This window comes from Ambystoma mexicanum, chromosome 4p, assembly GCF_040938575.1.
Source record: "Ambystoma mexicanum isolate Mex_15411 chromosome 4p, UKY_AmexF1_1, whole genome shotgun sequence".
NCBI classification, from domain to species: domain Eukaryota; kingdom Metazoa; phylum Chordata; class Amphibia; order Caudata; family Ambystomatidae; genus Ambystoma; species Ambystoma mexicanum.
This window is the reverse complement of record NC_090927.1, coordinates 1,287,155,021-1,287,169,739: the sequence shown is the minus strand read 5'-3', so window position 1 is coordinate 1,287,169,739 and position 14,719 is coordinate 1,287,155,021.

The following is a 14,719-nucleotide window of genomic DNA, read 5'->3' as shown; positions in this document are numbered from 1 at the left end:
AGCCTCAAATGAGTCAAATCCTTCCCCACCCGGGTCATCACCATCTCGTACAGTCTAGAGATCTCGTGCCCTCCTTCTGATATGTCATATATTGTTCCCATTAGGACGTCTGGCTCCTCCGCCAGTACAGTCTCTGGCCAGGTTTTACGAATAGTCTGCACTAGCCTAAGATACGTGACATATTGGCCTCTATGCAAACCTGTCTCTTCTCCCAGTTCTTCAAAATCTTTGATAATCCCTTCTTGCCATACATCTCCCAACGTGACCAGCCCAACCGATTCCCAATAGGTCCTAATTATCATTCTGAGTTGGTTGTCTCCCCCAGCTAAGGCGACTAGCGGCACCTGTGGGGAACACGGGCACGGGTTCTCCATCAGTTGGCATACTCTGTGCCACATCTTCCACCCAAGCAACAGCAAACCCGGGCGTTCTTTCATTTCGAGTCTAGGCACCCAGATAATCTCATTTAGGTAAAACGGGGTGCAGTCCTGCCCAAACAGCCTAGATTCAGGAGTTACTTCATCAGAGAGCCATATGGTTACATATTGCAACTGATTAGCTACATAATAGGCCTCAAAATTCGGCAGCTTAATGCCCCCTCTATCATGGAAGTTCTGTAGCTTCCATAGCGCCACTCTATTGCGAGTGCCATGCCAGAGGAAGTCCCTGCACATGCTGTTCAGTTTGACAAAAAACTTTTTGGGTATCAAGTATGGTATATTACTAAAGAAATGTAACAGCCTGGGCAGGACCACCATTTTGAGCATCGCCCACCGTCCCATCATCGCCAGCGGCAGCTTCTCCCAAAACTTCATATTTGTTCAGATTTTTTTCACAGCCACCTCGGTGTTATGCAAGTGTTCCCCCTCCACCGTATGATACACATCTATTCTGAGGTAGCGGAAGGAATCAACCGCCCAAGGTACGGACAACACTGGCAACCGTTCCTGAGGGGCTCCTATGTAGTTCCCCAATGGGAACATGCTCGATTTTTGGGGGTTTACCGCTATGCCGGACAGTTCTGCATACTTTTCCATAACCTCTAGAATATACTGAAGATTTTCTTCCGGATATTTCAAATATAGTAGTAAATCGTCAGCATACAAGGATATTAGGTGTTTCTCTCCCCCTACCTCAATACCGACCATGTCATATTGTTGTCTGAGGTACACTGCCAGGGGCTCCAGGGCTAGAATGTATAACATCGGGGACCAGGGGCATCCTTGTCTGGTGCCTCTACTGAGTTGCCACCTCTCAGATATCACCGATCCTGTGCGTACTCTGGCCAGTGGTTCACTGTATAGTAATTTTGCCCACCTAACATAACCCGGCCCCATCCCGTATTCTTCCAGGGCCGCCAGCAACCATGGCCACCTCACTGAGTCAAAAGCTTTGACTGCATCTAGGGACACCACCGCCATTTCCCCCTCGCTCCTGTTTCCCTCTTCAATCACCCGGTGGAGTCGCCTGTGGTTGTGGGTTATATTTCTGTTGGGGACATAACCTGTCTGGTCCGGGTGTATCAGTTTGCTAATAACCCTCCGCAGCCTATTGGCCAGGACCGCCGTCAAGATCTTGCTATCCTGGTTCAACATTGACAACGGCCTATAGGAGCCGCAGCTATGCACTGGCTTGTTGGGCTTAGGGAGCGGCACAATTAATGCTTCTCTGAGCGATTCCGGTAGCCGACCCATCTCAAAAGACTCATTGAGCATCTCTAGCATAGGGGGGAGTACTTCCACTTTATATGTTTGTAAAACTCTCCAGGGAATCCGTCCGCGCCCGGGGTCTTGCAGGTGGGCAGCTGCTTCACCACCTCATCCAATTCGGTAATCGGTGCGTCCAGTTCCTCCCTTTCTTCAGCACTAATCTTAGGTAATTCCATGTCTTTTAGAGTTTCTCTAATCTCATCCCGATTGTCCCCTCCTCTGTCCTCATATAATGTCCTATAATAGTCCAAGAATGCATCGTTGACTCCCTCCTGGGTGTCAACCACCTCCCCGTCTTCTCTAGTTATTGTCCTAACCGGGGGCCTGGGGGTTTCGTTCTTATATAACCACGCCAACAAGCGGCCAGTTTTATCCCCACCTGCATGTTGCCTCTCGACATACTTCTTGTAGTTAAGGTTGCAAAGCGTTTCCCAAAGCTCTGCGCACCTCTGCTGCAACTCGAGTACAAGTTTCGCATCCCCTCCCGCCCTGTTGCTTTCGCGCTCCAGTTTCTCTTCCGCTTCCTCTAGTTCCGTTAGGACCCCACCCTGTAGGCCTTTTGACTTAGCAATCGCAGCACCCCGCAATACCACCTTAAAGGCTTCCCAGAGCGTGCACGCTGAATCTACGCTGCCTGTGTTTACCTCAAAGTACTGTGTGATCGCATACCTGATATCTTCCCTGAAGACTGGGTCTCGGAGCGCCTCCGCCCGGAGGCGCCATGTCGGTATCCGCGCCCTGGGTCGGCAGTACTGCCAGCTCAGCACCAGAGGCGAGTGGTCCGACAGGACCCTCGCTCTATAGTCTATTTGGGTGGTCTCTATCACCACATCTGGTGTGGCAAAAAAGTAATCCAGCCTCGTGTGCAGGTGCCGCGGAGCTGAATAGTGCGAGTACTGTGTTTCATTAGGGTGTTTCAGTCTCCAAACTTCTGCCAGCCCAAAGTCATCTAGTAATGTCTGCAATACCCTGGCCGCTGGGGTGGGCCTATCAATCTTCCCATCAGATCTGTCTGCCTTTGGGTTGAGCACGCAGTTGAAATCCCCTCCCCAGATAACCGCTCCTCCCATACACGCGCCCAGATGAGTACACAGGGTTCTAAAATACGTTGCAGTGTTTTGGTTGGGGGCATACGTATTTATAATGCACACCTCTCTATTCTCTACCAAAGCCTTTAATATGACCAACCTCCCCTCCGTGTCCACCACCTCTTGTGTAAGTTGGAGCGGAACGTGCGGTGCTACCCAGACCAGCACTCCCCTAGCGTAGGCAGAATACGAAGAGCCTACTACAGTACCTCTCCACTTCTTCCCCACCAGTTCCAATTTTTGCTGGGTCAAATGTGTTTCCTGCAACAACGCAATATCAATCTTCTGTCTTATCAAGTACATCATGACTTTGTTTCTCTTTAAGTAACTGTTAAGTCCCCTGACATTCCATGTTACGATCTTAAGGTCACCCATGGCTCAAGAGTGTCTTCTTGCCTTCCGTGTAGTGACTCCCCTTTGCCCACGTGATACAGATACAGCTCTCCATCTTTGCTTGTAGCTTCTCGTACCAGCTCAAACTCCCCATACAAACTCCCCATAACTATGTACACGGCAAATTCCCAACTTCCCTCCCCTCCCGCCACCCGTCCCTTCCCCAACATCACACACCCCAACTGCTGCCCAGCTCCATTCTCGGAACTCAGGCACCCCCACATCTAGCCCTGCAAGCACCAAACAATGCACAGAGCTCAGTAGGGTAAAGTCGACCCTAATGGCCATTTAACTAAAATTGTTGTGGGGTAAAGAGAACCGCTCTGTAAGGCTCCCGTTAATTCAATAATAACTACAGTGCTTGTAACATTTAGTGCAATAGTCTGACCTTCTCTACTGAAGGCTGCGCAAGCGACTATATTCAAGTCCCACGTGCCGCGCTATCTTGTGGCACCTTCTTTGTGCATTACTTATCTCTTCCGTGCTCTTTCTCCGTCCGAATTTCTGACTCCTGGGGACATCCTTGCGCATCGAGCCATCCCATGGCATCCTACGGGGTCTCAAAAAACAAAGTTTTGTGTTTATGAATGACTTTCAGTTTTGCCGGATACAGTAACATATATTTGTGGCCCGCCTCTCTCAATCTCCGCTTTACCGTCCCAAAGTTCATGCGGCTACGCTGCACAGACAGGGAATAGTCCGGGTAAGCCGTGATGTTTGCCGCTCCTCGTGTAATCGTTCCTCCCTTACGAAAGTGTTCCAATATCCTCTCCCAATCTCGGTAATTAAGAATTTTGGCTATCACCGGCCTAGGCGGGTTCCCCGGCGGCGGCCTCCTTGTTAGAGCTCTATGTGCCCTTTCCACTGCAAATCCTTGGGATAGGGCTCCTCCAGCTATCTCTTGCAGTAGCATGGATTGAATGAATTCCGTGGGATCGTGGCCCTCCAATCCCTCCGGCAGGCCCACGATGCGGATGTTGTTTCGTCGGGCTCGTCCTTCCGCCTCCTCCGCTCTGCTCTCCAAGTTGCCCACTCTTTGTATCAGGGCATGCAGTTCGGCCTTATGGGAGGCGCAATCCGCAGTATTCGGGCTAACTTCGTTCTCAAGGGACTCCGTGCGCTCCGCCAAGGCCCTGACATCCTGTCGGAGTAGATTAACGTTCTCCTGCACCTCTCCGACCTTGAGGTCCAGTGCCGTTTTCAGTTCAGTGACGGCTAGTTCGACTTTAGATTCCCAGGCCGCCCTTAGGTCCGCAATCGCAGCTAGGACTTCTTGGTTAGCGCCCGAAGTCGTCATGCCGCTTGCATGCGGCTTGTCCCTGCTCTTGGTATTGTCTTGCCCCGGGGACGTCTTAGCAAAGTCGTCTAAGGTGGGCTGTTTCGCCTTCGGCTTCATCGTTCTATTCGACATGACCCAGAGGACCTGTATTTTGCACAAATGACGAATGTGCACTCAGTACGCCCCTTTCGCTCGGTCACCGTGTGGCCTGCTCCTTCCTTTGTTCCAGACATTGGTCGGCCATTTTGTGTCTTTCGTCTCCGACGCTCCTTATCTTTTCCGCACAGATCTCTGCCGCCGTTCTTCCTGCACCATCCAGGAGTTCACCACGCGTGGCACGATCATTCACACACCGACATGTGTATTTTCAGCGGTCGTCGGCCCATCATTACGCACTTTTTCGCCCGGATCATTACAGGATCTCGGGAGCTCCTCCAGATCACGTCCTCCTACATGGCCCTCGTAGCCACGCCCCTCATGGGGGAGAAAGATAATTAGCACTTGAGGGTGGATGCAGAGGGACAGATAGTAGAATGTCATTTTCACTTCTAGAAAAGTCCTCTATTTTTCTTGCTTTAGGTACTGGCTGCTTTTCTTGAATCGCCTCAAGTATTTCCGCGTCTGATAATTCAAATGACAAGTTAAGTTTCCTTTTGTATTGCTACTTAAAAAAGTCCTTCACTGCGTTAGACATCAGTGGATTAGGTAAGATTTTCTTAGTCACATGTGTTTTTTTGTTATTTTGGTGTTTTATCTTTTTCAAATTTATATTTTCAATTTCCCCTCGTACAAGCCCACCAGACTGTAACAGGGAGTTTGCCTTTTGCTTCCCACTGATCTTTCCTTTTTTGCGGGAGTTGAAAGCTGTTTTCTTTCTGTGCGTCCGCTTTGCTCCGGGCAAAGTGGGAGCATGATTTAATGTCCGATTTGTTTTTGTCATGTCTTTGTGCAATATATCTTCTGTGGTGCAATCTGTGTCTGCGTCTGTTTCATCTGAGATGACGCTGTAAGTTGAAGGGCTCTTTCTGGCCAAAATCGGTTGGTTCAGTTTATCAGAGCCTCCTAGAGCTCCGGCCCCACTGGGCAAGCCTCTGTCCATTTCTGCATGGGCTAATGCAACTCTATATTCAAGTGCGTCCTTTCTGTTGAGGTATCTGAGGGTGGGCCCTGGTTTGAGTTACTCAGGGGGGCCGTTGCCCGGGCAAGGCCGAGGGGCTAGCTAGAGACACAGTCTCTTTGTCCACAGCTACATCCACTTCAGAAACCTCGAGAGTTTCAGGGGCCGCCAGGAGAGCCACTTCGTTCACTGGGCTCGCCTTCGGTCTGGAGTCTTGAGTGGCCCGGACTGCAGGTTCCTCCGTACGGACATTTCCGTCTCTCTCAGGGTGCCTGCACCCGCTGATATCACCACCCTGTATCTCCTCTGGAGACGCCGCCAGGGACCGTCCTTGGACCATCCCTACCGGGCCGCCTCTCGTTGGTAAGGAGACAGGAGGGGGGTTTAATGACATTGATTCTCGAGGGCTGGGGAACACTGAGGCCAGACATAAGCAGCTGTCTTTGCCCTTAATGGTTCAACACGTGCGTCATGTTCGTAGTTTGCCGCCCTCGCCTCAATCAGTGTGGGTGCCGCTTCCGAGATATCAAGTGGTGACGGCTGGTTATATCCTTGTGATAACAAAGAGGCAGAGCAGAAATAGAACGGGGCTTACTTGCTGTCAGAGGTGTTTTTTCATGGGGACGAAGACGAAAACTCCTCAAGCGCCGTCCATCTGCTTCTTCTGCCGGCGTGTTTCCTGATACGGCTTCCATTGACTTGCCAGTGACTACCAAGGACTGCAGTCACCTCAGCCGTCAGCTCTGTGGCCGCTCCGCGGCCAAACAAAGGCTTTATGGAACCTCCCACACAGCAATGGAGAGCAACAGCAGACTCTCTCAGGAAAAAATTTAGTGGTACTGCCAAGGACTGCAGTCTCCTCAGCCGTCAGCTCCGCAGCCAATCCTTTTTATCTTGCTCATCTCGATCTTCCTTTTGCCTTACATCCTCAATGCTCTTACCAACGAGTTTGAGCAAAATCTGACCACCCATCCATTTGTTCTGTATCAGTGCTAACTCATCAGTCTTATCTTTCTCTCATTTCCATCTCTTTATCTCTCGTCCTATATCTAAAGATGTACTTGGTGTATCACTTCTCTCCTTGTCGCGTCTTTCCTTGTCCCTTGGGACTTTAGACATTACATCTCTTTCAGGAATTTTCTCTGGGCCCTCATCGCTGCTTTGCGCAGGCAACTCATATGCCGGATTGCTGTATGTACCCTGTTGCTTCCTTAAGCTCTCTTAATGGATATAACCCATCATCTTTCTTACTATCGCCGTCTGCTTCAGGCATGGCGGGGGGAGCAGGAGGCTCCTCACCCCCCTCTTTGCCTATATTCAATATCCAGCCTTCAGGAGGTGACGCCTCTCTTTCCTCCTGGTACATTTTCCAGAGCTCTAAACTCGCTAGTCGTTTATCTAACTTTTTTCCCTGTGTATGCTGCATGCAAATATGTCATCATATGCTGCAAAACTGTGTTCAATAGTGATCCCCCTTGTGGCCATGGCATGAACATCTTATCTGCCGTACCTTTAACCCATTCTGCACTGTACTGCTTAAGTTTGGGTGCGTGTTTCAACAACTGTTTGCAGAGATGTATAAGTGGAGTAATATCCTCCATTTTGACTCATCACACTTGACTGTCAATACTCACCTTTACTCTTTGCATATTTCAAAAATACGTTTCAGAAAAACAAAACAATATGAGTGTGCACCAATCGACCCTCTATATCATGTTTTTACTTCAATCTATTTTTTCACTAAACACCATCAATTCGATTCCAATAAATAAATAAATAATTCTTAAATCACAGGTTTTTCCTTTTCACGTTTCTCAATTCCTCTATTATTTCTTCACCATATATATTCACATAAAACAAACAAACAAACGGACATAATCGACCGAACACATATATCTCAGTCTTATCCTCAAGACTTATCCTTCCCCTAACAATACCATGATTGGGATGTGAACCGTTCTCTTTGGATTGTCTTTAAAAAATCTGTAGTCTACATCACCCGTAGATACGGCTCTAGAAATGGTTGCTTCTGTTAGGTCTTTACGACGCAGGACACTGGGCATACTCTTATTGTGGCTCCTTTCCTCACAATTTCTCTTAATTTCTTGGCCTCTCCTTGAGTCAATTACTTAATATTCAACACTCACCGTCTCAAGTTGCTTTACCCCAACCTCCTTCTGTTACTCGTTTTCCCTTATCACTTTCTCCACTCACTGCCCATTCACAATTTTGCCACCTCACTCAGTTTTACTCACCATTCACTTTTTACGACTTCCAACTCTCAGGATCGTCGCCTCTTCATCAGCCGCCTCAACCTTCCGTTCGTTCAGCTTCCTGTAGATACCTGTTAGGGAAAATTCTCACTTATGGCTAATTTCCCTTACCTAGTGAGTCCCTCAGCAGCTTTGCTGGATTTCAGGGGTTTATTTTTTCCACCTGGTAAGAGTGTGAACCTTTTGCCCACTCTTACATGTGTTTTGCCATGTGTATTTCTACTTTTTGTGTGATCCATGAGCTCAATGTCCTGTGTGTGTTACACAACACCCTCAGAGCAGTGGCACAGGGTTGTCTCTAAGACTTCCCACTGACTCAATTTTTTCTCGGGCTGACTACTGTCCCCCAGAAACAGGTAAAGTTGCCCTTTACTTTATGTAGTCGCTTAAACTGCAGACCCAATACACCCCATTTTACATGGAGTATTGGAAGGGGTTAATTCCTACTCCTTTTTGTCTGCACCTCTTGGAGCTTTGTTTTGCTCCCTTAACACTAAGACTTGGCTGGTGGCAGTGGTATCTACCCTATCTTTTCTACCGCGATTATACTATATAAACGGGGTACTTATTAGCCTCGAAAATAACGCTGCTTGACCAAATGCATTTTATTTTGGCTGCGGTCGGGTTTAGTCGCCATTTCTTGTTGTTAATATCCTTCTTGTGTTTTACTTTGCGCGGCAAACCAGGTTTGCCTCCTTTGTTCGCTGACCTTTGGCAGGCTTCTGTCCAGAAGCCCTCCTTTGGTGTCTGGGTGTCTAGGTGGGCTGAATGTGAGGGAGCGGTTTAGTAACCCCCTGCACAGGGTCTCCTTGGAGACCCAAGTCGCACTTTGTGTCCATTGACTGGAGGGGTTGTCCGGGCTGGACAACTCCCCTGCTGTGTGATTGACAGCCAGGCTGTGTGAATGGGGGATTTTCGTATACATGGCAGGACTCTTTGGCTGGGAGTCAGAGTCGCCACTGGAACTACAAGAACCGAAGAGAAGCGGAGAAGAAGACGGCTGCTGCAACTCCCGAGTCCCAGTGAAGTCCTGCTGCGGTCCTGAGCTATCTACCCTTCAACGACAGAGAAGATCCAGTCCGGAGTCTTCTTCCCTTGAGCCTGGTGGGATCAACCAGCTCACCTTTCTACAGCCAGAGAATTCTCTCCTGGGTCAAAATCGCTGCACGAAGCTGTAGTTGTCCGGGTAGCCATCAGAAGAGCCCTCTCCTGTTTTAAAGGAGCGCACCTTTTATTCACTGTTGCTTTGCTGGCCTCATCCCTGGGTAGTGCAGCTCGCTCCAAACGTCCTCCTTCTTGTCCCCACAACTGAAGCTTCAGGACCGTGAGTCTGCAGGAACTACCAGGAACAACTGCCGTGGCACCAGCTTATCTTCATGCTGATAAGGTACTGTGTCCATTTGGTCGTTCTCTCTGTCCGACCTTGAGGAATCATGGTGAATCCTTTTTCTTGCCGAAGGCTTGTCCTTTCTTCCTTCCCTCTTATAACTTTTGCCTCCTTTTCACAATATCCAAGTACTCCTTGCAATGTCCATCTCATACTGTTCTATCGTGTGATCCTGGGCAACAGAGCCCTACTTCGTTTGACACTGGCGCAGGCCTATTGACTTTATCTGTATTTTTGAACACGTCCTTTGATGCTAGTGCCTTGACAAAAGTATTGCCTATGATTTTTCTCCACTATTCCCTGTTTTTTATTCAATGTGCTAAGTGTGTTTGACTACGGTTACAATTCTACCCATGGGTACGCTTTTATTTCGTAAGACCGAACTGTCATTACTGTCAAAAAGTGAACGCTTCTTAACCCCCGGTAACGTCATTTGTTTCACAACACCTGTCTGTCAAATCCTATTGTACTTACCTTGAATTGACCTGAACCAAAGGAATTGGTTGTGTGTAGTATATTTAGAGTGTGTTTTTGTTTAATAGAAGTGAAGTGTTTTGTGAACAGATGGTTTAAAAATAAATGTACTTATATTTTTTAACCAGAAACCTTGAGTCAGTGTTTGCTTGAGTCACAGTAATTGTAGTACTTTGTGTAATTCCTATTACTGCTCATTTGCTCTTGAGATAAGTCTGGCTGCTCCACTACTGCTACCACTATAACTGTGTAGTACGGGCTTGTACCAAAGGTGAAATTGTACTGCCAATTGTAGACTTAATCACCTGTAGTGTTCCCTAAGGGTACTGCAGAGGATTCTGCCTAACACTGGTGTACAGCGGTGGGATTTTTAAGTATAGAGATTACACTTAGAGTGCTGCTTTTACCTTGGGTCAACTAACCACAAGGCTAAACACCCCAGAATTCTATTAACTGAAAAACCATGTCAAATATGGAAAACTACAGTGAAGAGAGTCTCTTAAACTACACTGATGAGGTTTTGAGAACCATGTGTAAAGAAAGAAGTCTCTCTGGTAAAGGAAAACAATCTGAATTGGTTACTAAGTTATTGGGAAAACAAAGTCTGTGGAGTGGGTTGGAAGGGCCTGCCCCCCCAGCAAATGTGGATAATGATGTTTCTGATTCTGAGAGTGTTGGACAAGAAGAAGTAGATGAATCCTTGTTAGGAAACCCTACAACTCCCTTGCCTGCTCAGAGGCCACAACCTCTGTCCACAGGGACCCCAACAGGTCCTACACTCACTCCTGAGTGTATTGCACTTGAGAAAATGATACTTGAGTTAGAAGTGAAACGTATTGATGCACAACCTGCCATGAAACATCAAGAATTAAGACTCAGAGAATTGGAGATGGCTCATGCTTTAGAGATAAAGAAATTGTCTGTCGAAAATGCTTATTCCACAGAATCTTCTAGGTCTTCCAGCCCTAAGAGACCCCGTATGCCAAAGGAAATGATTGGTATGTATGAGACTAAACTTGATGTTTTGGATTGGTTAGCACTGTTTGAATACAATCATGGGATTCAGGGTATCTCAGGGAATCAGTTGATTCCTTGGCTTTTCTCTAGGCTCCCCCCTGTTGCAAGTGATGCTATCATGGAACTGGGGGAGGTGGATAAACAGGATTATGAGTGTGTGAAGATAGCTTTGATAGCTAGATTTGGGAAGACCCCTTCCCAGTACCTTAAGAGGTTTAGGACCCTCAAAAAGCATGATGGTACCCCTTGGGCTACCTGGGTGTGTGACTGTTTGAAGAACTTAGATGGTTGGGTTAAGGGTTACAAACTGAACACTTATGAAGGTTTAAGGAATCTTGTTATGTTGGAGTCAATTTATGATGCCTGCTCTCCTGAGTTTAGACAGCACTTGGCTGATTCAAAGGAGATAGATCCTAAGAAGTTAGCTAAGGCTGCTGACTTGCGGGGTGCCAACAGGGCTACTCACAAGGATTCTGTGGCAACTCAGAAGAAGGATGAGGGAAAGCAGCCAAAGAAAGATAACAAAGAGAATTCCAATAATTCCAAACCAAAAGAGGGCCCCAAACAGAACCAGGGTAAGCCACAAGGGAAACCGAATCAGGCTAGTGTACCATCTGGTGCTAAACCAGGTGGAGGTCACAGTAAGCCTCCATTTAATAGGACATTTGGTAAATGTTTTGTTTGTGAATCTACTGACCATGTGAAAGGGGATCCCAGATGTAAGGGTAAAACTTCAGGGGTCCACACTGTCTCCTTAGCCTTCTCCCAGGTGGAAGAAGTACCTATGGCAAGTGGAAACTTTCAATTACTGGCTGATGAACCCATGGGAGTCTCAGCTAGTGTTTCTTTAGTGTCCTTGGGTCTTTGGGAACAACAGAATTTAGATGTCTATAACTCAATCCCAGATAATACTAAAGAGTATTATAAAGATAGTGTTCTTGTGAATGGGCAGGAGACCCCTGCCATCAGAGACACTGGATCCAGCATAACTGTGGTTGATGAATGTTTTTTAAAGGTAGAGGATGTTGCTAAGGCACCCAAATACCTAACCAAGTTAGCTGGAGGCCCTTTGCAAATGGTTCCCCAGTTACCAGCTCTCATCCAGTGCAATGACATGACTGTCAGAATACCTGTTAGTGTGCAGAGTGAAGTACCTGGGAGGGTTCTGCTGGGTAATGACCTAAAAACTCTTGGAGTTGTGTCTAGTACCCCAGACCTCCCACTAAGAGGAAGCAGGAGCTCACAAGGCCTGCCAGGGAGAAGACCTTGAGAGGCTCTCCTGGGGATCTGATAGAAAGAACTATCACCCCAAGTCCACATGACTTACTTACTGCTATTGCAAGGCAAAAAGAGACAAAGGGGAAACCCAAGTCTGCCAGCAAGAAAACAGCAAGCACCCCTGTACCCACAAGGACATCACCAAGATTGTCCAAAGTCACACCTGTGACTCCTCCACCAGCTGAGTGTGAGGTTCAACCCTGTATGGTTCAACTAGATACTTAGGAATCAGATCTAGAAGAAGATCTTACTCTGGTTGGAGATCTTGACCCTGTTGAACATACTGAGCTGCAGTCGTTACTGGCAGAAGGTGGACCCAACAGGGCGGACTTCAGCAGAGGACAAAGTGTCCTACTCTTGAAGGTCTTCGACTACAGGCAGCTTCTCAGCTCAATGGGAAAGAGCCTGGGAAGTATAGGTTGCACTGGGAAGATGGCCTCTTCTACAGTGAACCGACTGAGTCAACCCCTGGAGAATGCAAAAGACTTGTAGTACCTCTAGGAACCGACTCCAGTTCCTACAGTTAGCCCACGAGATACCTTTGGCTGGTCACTTAAGTTTTAAGAAAACCAAGGAAAGGCTCTCACTTTACTTCTACTGGCCTAAAATGGGTTCAGAAGTCGACAAATTCTGTAGGAGCTGTCACACTTGCCAAACCTCTGGCAAGAGTGGAGCCAAGAATGTGGCACCCTTAGTGCCTCTCCCAGTAGTGGGAGTTCCTTTTGAGAGAGTCGGGATTGTCATTGTTGGTCCTCTTGATCCTCCCACATCTTCAGGTAACAGGTCTATCCTGGTAGTAGTAGACCATGCTACTAGATATCCTGAAGCAATACCTATGAGGACTGTTATGGCTCAGGCTGTGGCTAAGGCCCTACTTGGTATTTTTACCAGAGTAGGTTTTCATAAGAAAGTGATATCTGACAGGGGATCCAATTTTATGTCCCACTACATGCAAGCCATGTGGAAAACCTGTGGGGTCACTTACATGTTCTCTACTGCCTACCATCCACAAACCAATGGACTGGTGGAGAGGTTTAACAGAACTATGAAGAGCATGATAGGTGCTTTAGAAGAACCCCTTAAAAGAAAGTGGGACCTTCTACTGCCATGCCTTCTCTTTGCATATACAGAAGTCCCTCAGGAGGGAGTAGGTTACAGTCCCTTTGAACTTCTTTATGGCCATCCAGTCAGAGGTCCATTGGCCCTGATTAAGGAGGGGTTGGAGAGTGCTCCTTCCCCCAAGCCAGTCAGAGGGACTGACTATGTGAAAGGTCTCAGGAAGAGAATATCACACATGATGGCAGAGGCAAGTGATAACTTGAAGGCTGGTCAAGCTCTGGTCAAGAATTGGCATGACCAGATTGGCATGACCAGATGGTTGAGTTTATTCAAGACCAGCTTGTTCTTGTTATGGTACCTACAAGGCAGAGGGCCCTTCAAAGTTGTGGGTAAACTTGGAGAGGTGAACTGTCTGGTGGACTTAGGCAATCCTAAGGAGGCTCCCAGAGTCTTTCACACCAACCGTTTAAAGGCTTTTGTCTCTATACCTTTAATAGGAGCTTTGCTTCTAGCTTCAGCTCAGCAGGAGGAGTAGAGTGAACCTCTGCCTGACCTCCTCAGAGGCTTACCATTAGATGAGAAAGTAGAAGGAGTTAATCTCTCTTGGAGTCTAACATCTGACCAACAGGATGAGTGCAAATTACTGTTAAATCAGTTTGCCTCCCTGTTCTCACTTTCACCAGGCTTGACCCCTTGGGGCCAGCATGATATCCTCACTGGTGACTGTTTGCCTGTAAAAAGCAGGGGGTACAGAATGTCTGACAACGTCAGAACCCACATAAGGAATGAGGTCGACAAGATGCTTGATCTCGGGGTTATAGAACCCTCTATTAGTCCCTGGTCTAGCCCAGTAGTGCTTGTACCAAAGGCAGGATCCAATGAGTTGAGATTCTGCGTGGACTATAGAGCTCTAAATGCAGTCACAAAGACTGATGCCCTCCTTTACCTAGGACAGATGAGCTGGTGGATAAACTTGGTTCAGCTAATTACCTCAGCACATTTGACCTAACCTCAGGCTATTGGCAAATAGCTCTGACAGACCATGCCAAGGAGAAAACTGCATTCTCCACCCCAGCAGGCCTCTACCAGTTTAAGGTAATGCTGCTTGGACTAAAGAATGCACCTGCTACATTTCAGAGAATGGTCAATCAAGTTCTGAATGGGATGGAGGACTTCTGCATGGCATACTTGGATGACATTTCAGTGTCCAGCCCTACATGCAAAGAACATATTGATCACCTAGGGTATGTTTTGCAGGCTCTTGAGCAGGCCCATCTGACCATAAAGGCAAGTAAATGTCAAATTGGTCAGAGCAAAGTGGTCTACCTTGGACATGAGGTAGGAGGAGGTGAAATAAGGCCATTGCCTAGCAAAGTACAGGCTGTACAAAACTGGGCCACCCCTACTACTCAAACCCAAGTGAGAGCATTCCTAGGTCTCACTGGGTACTACAGGAACTTCATAGAGAACTATGGGTCCATACCTTCTCCCTTGAATGTTATCTCCTCTCCAAAATTTCCTAAGAAGGTCAGATGGAATGAGGAATGCACTCAAGCCATTGAAGGTCTGAAGAAAGCCCTTTGTAAAGCTCCAGTACTAAGAGCTCCTGACTACCACCAATGCTTCATTGTACAAACGGATGCTT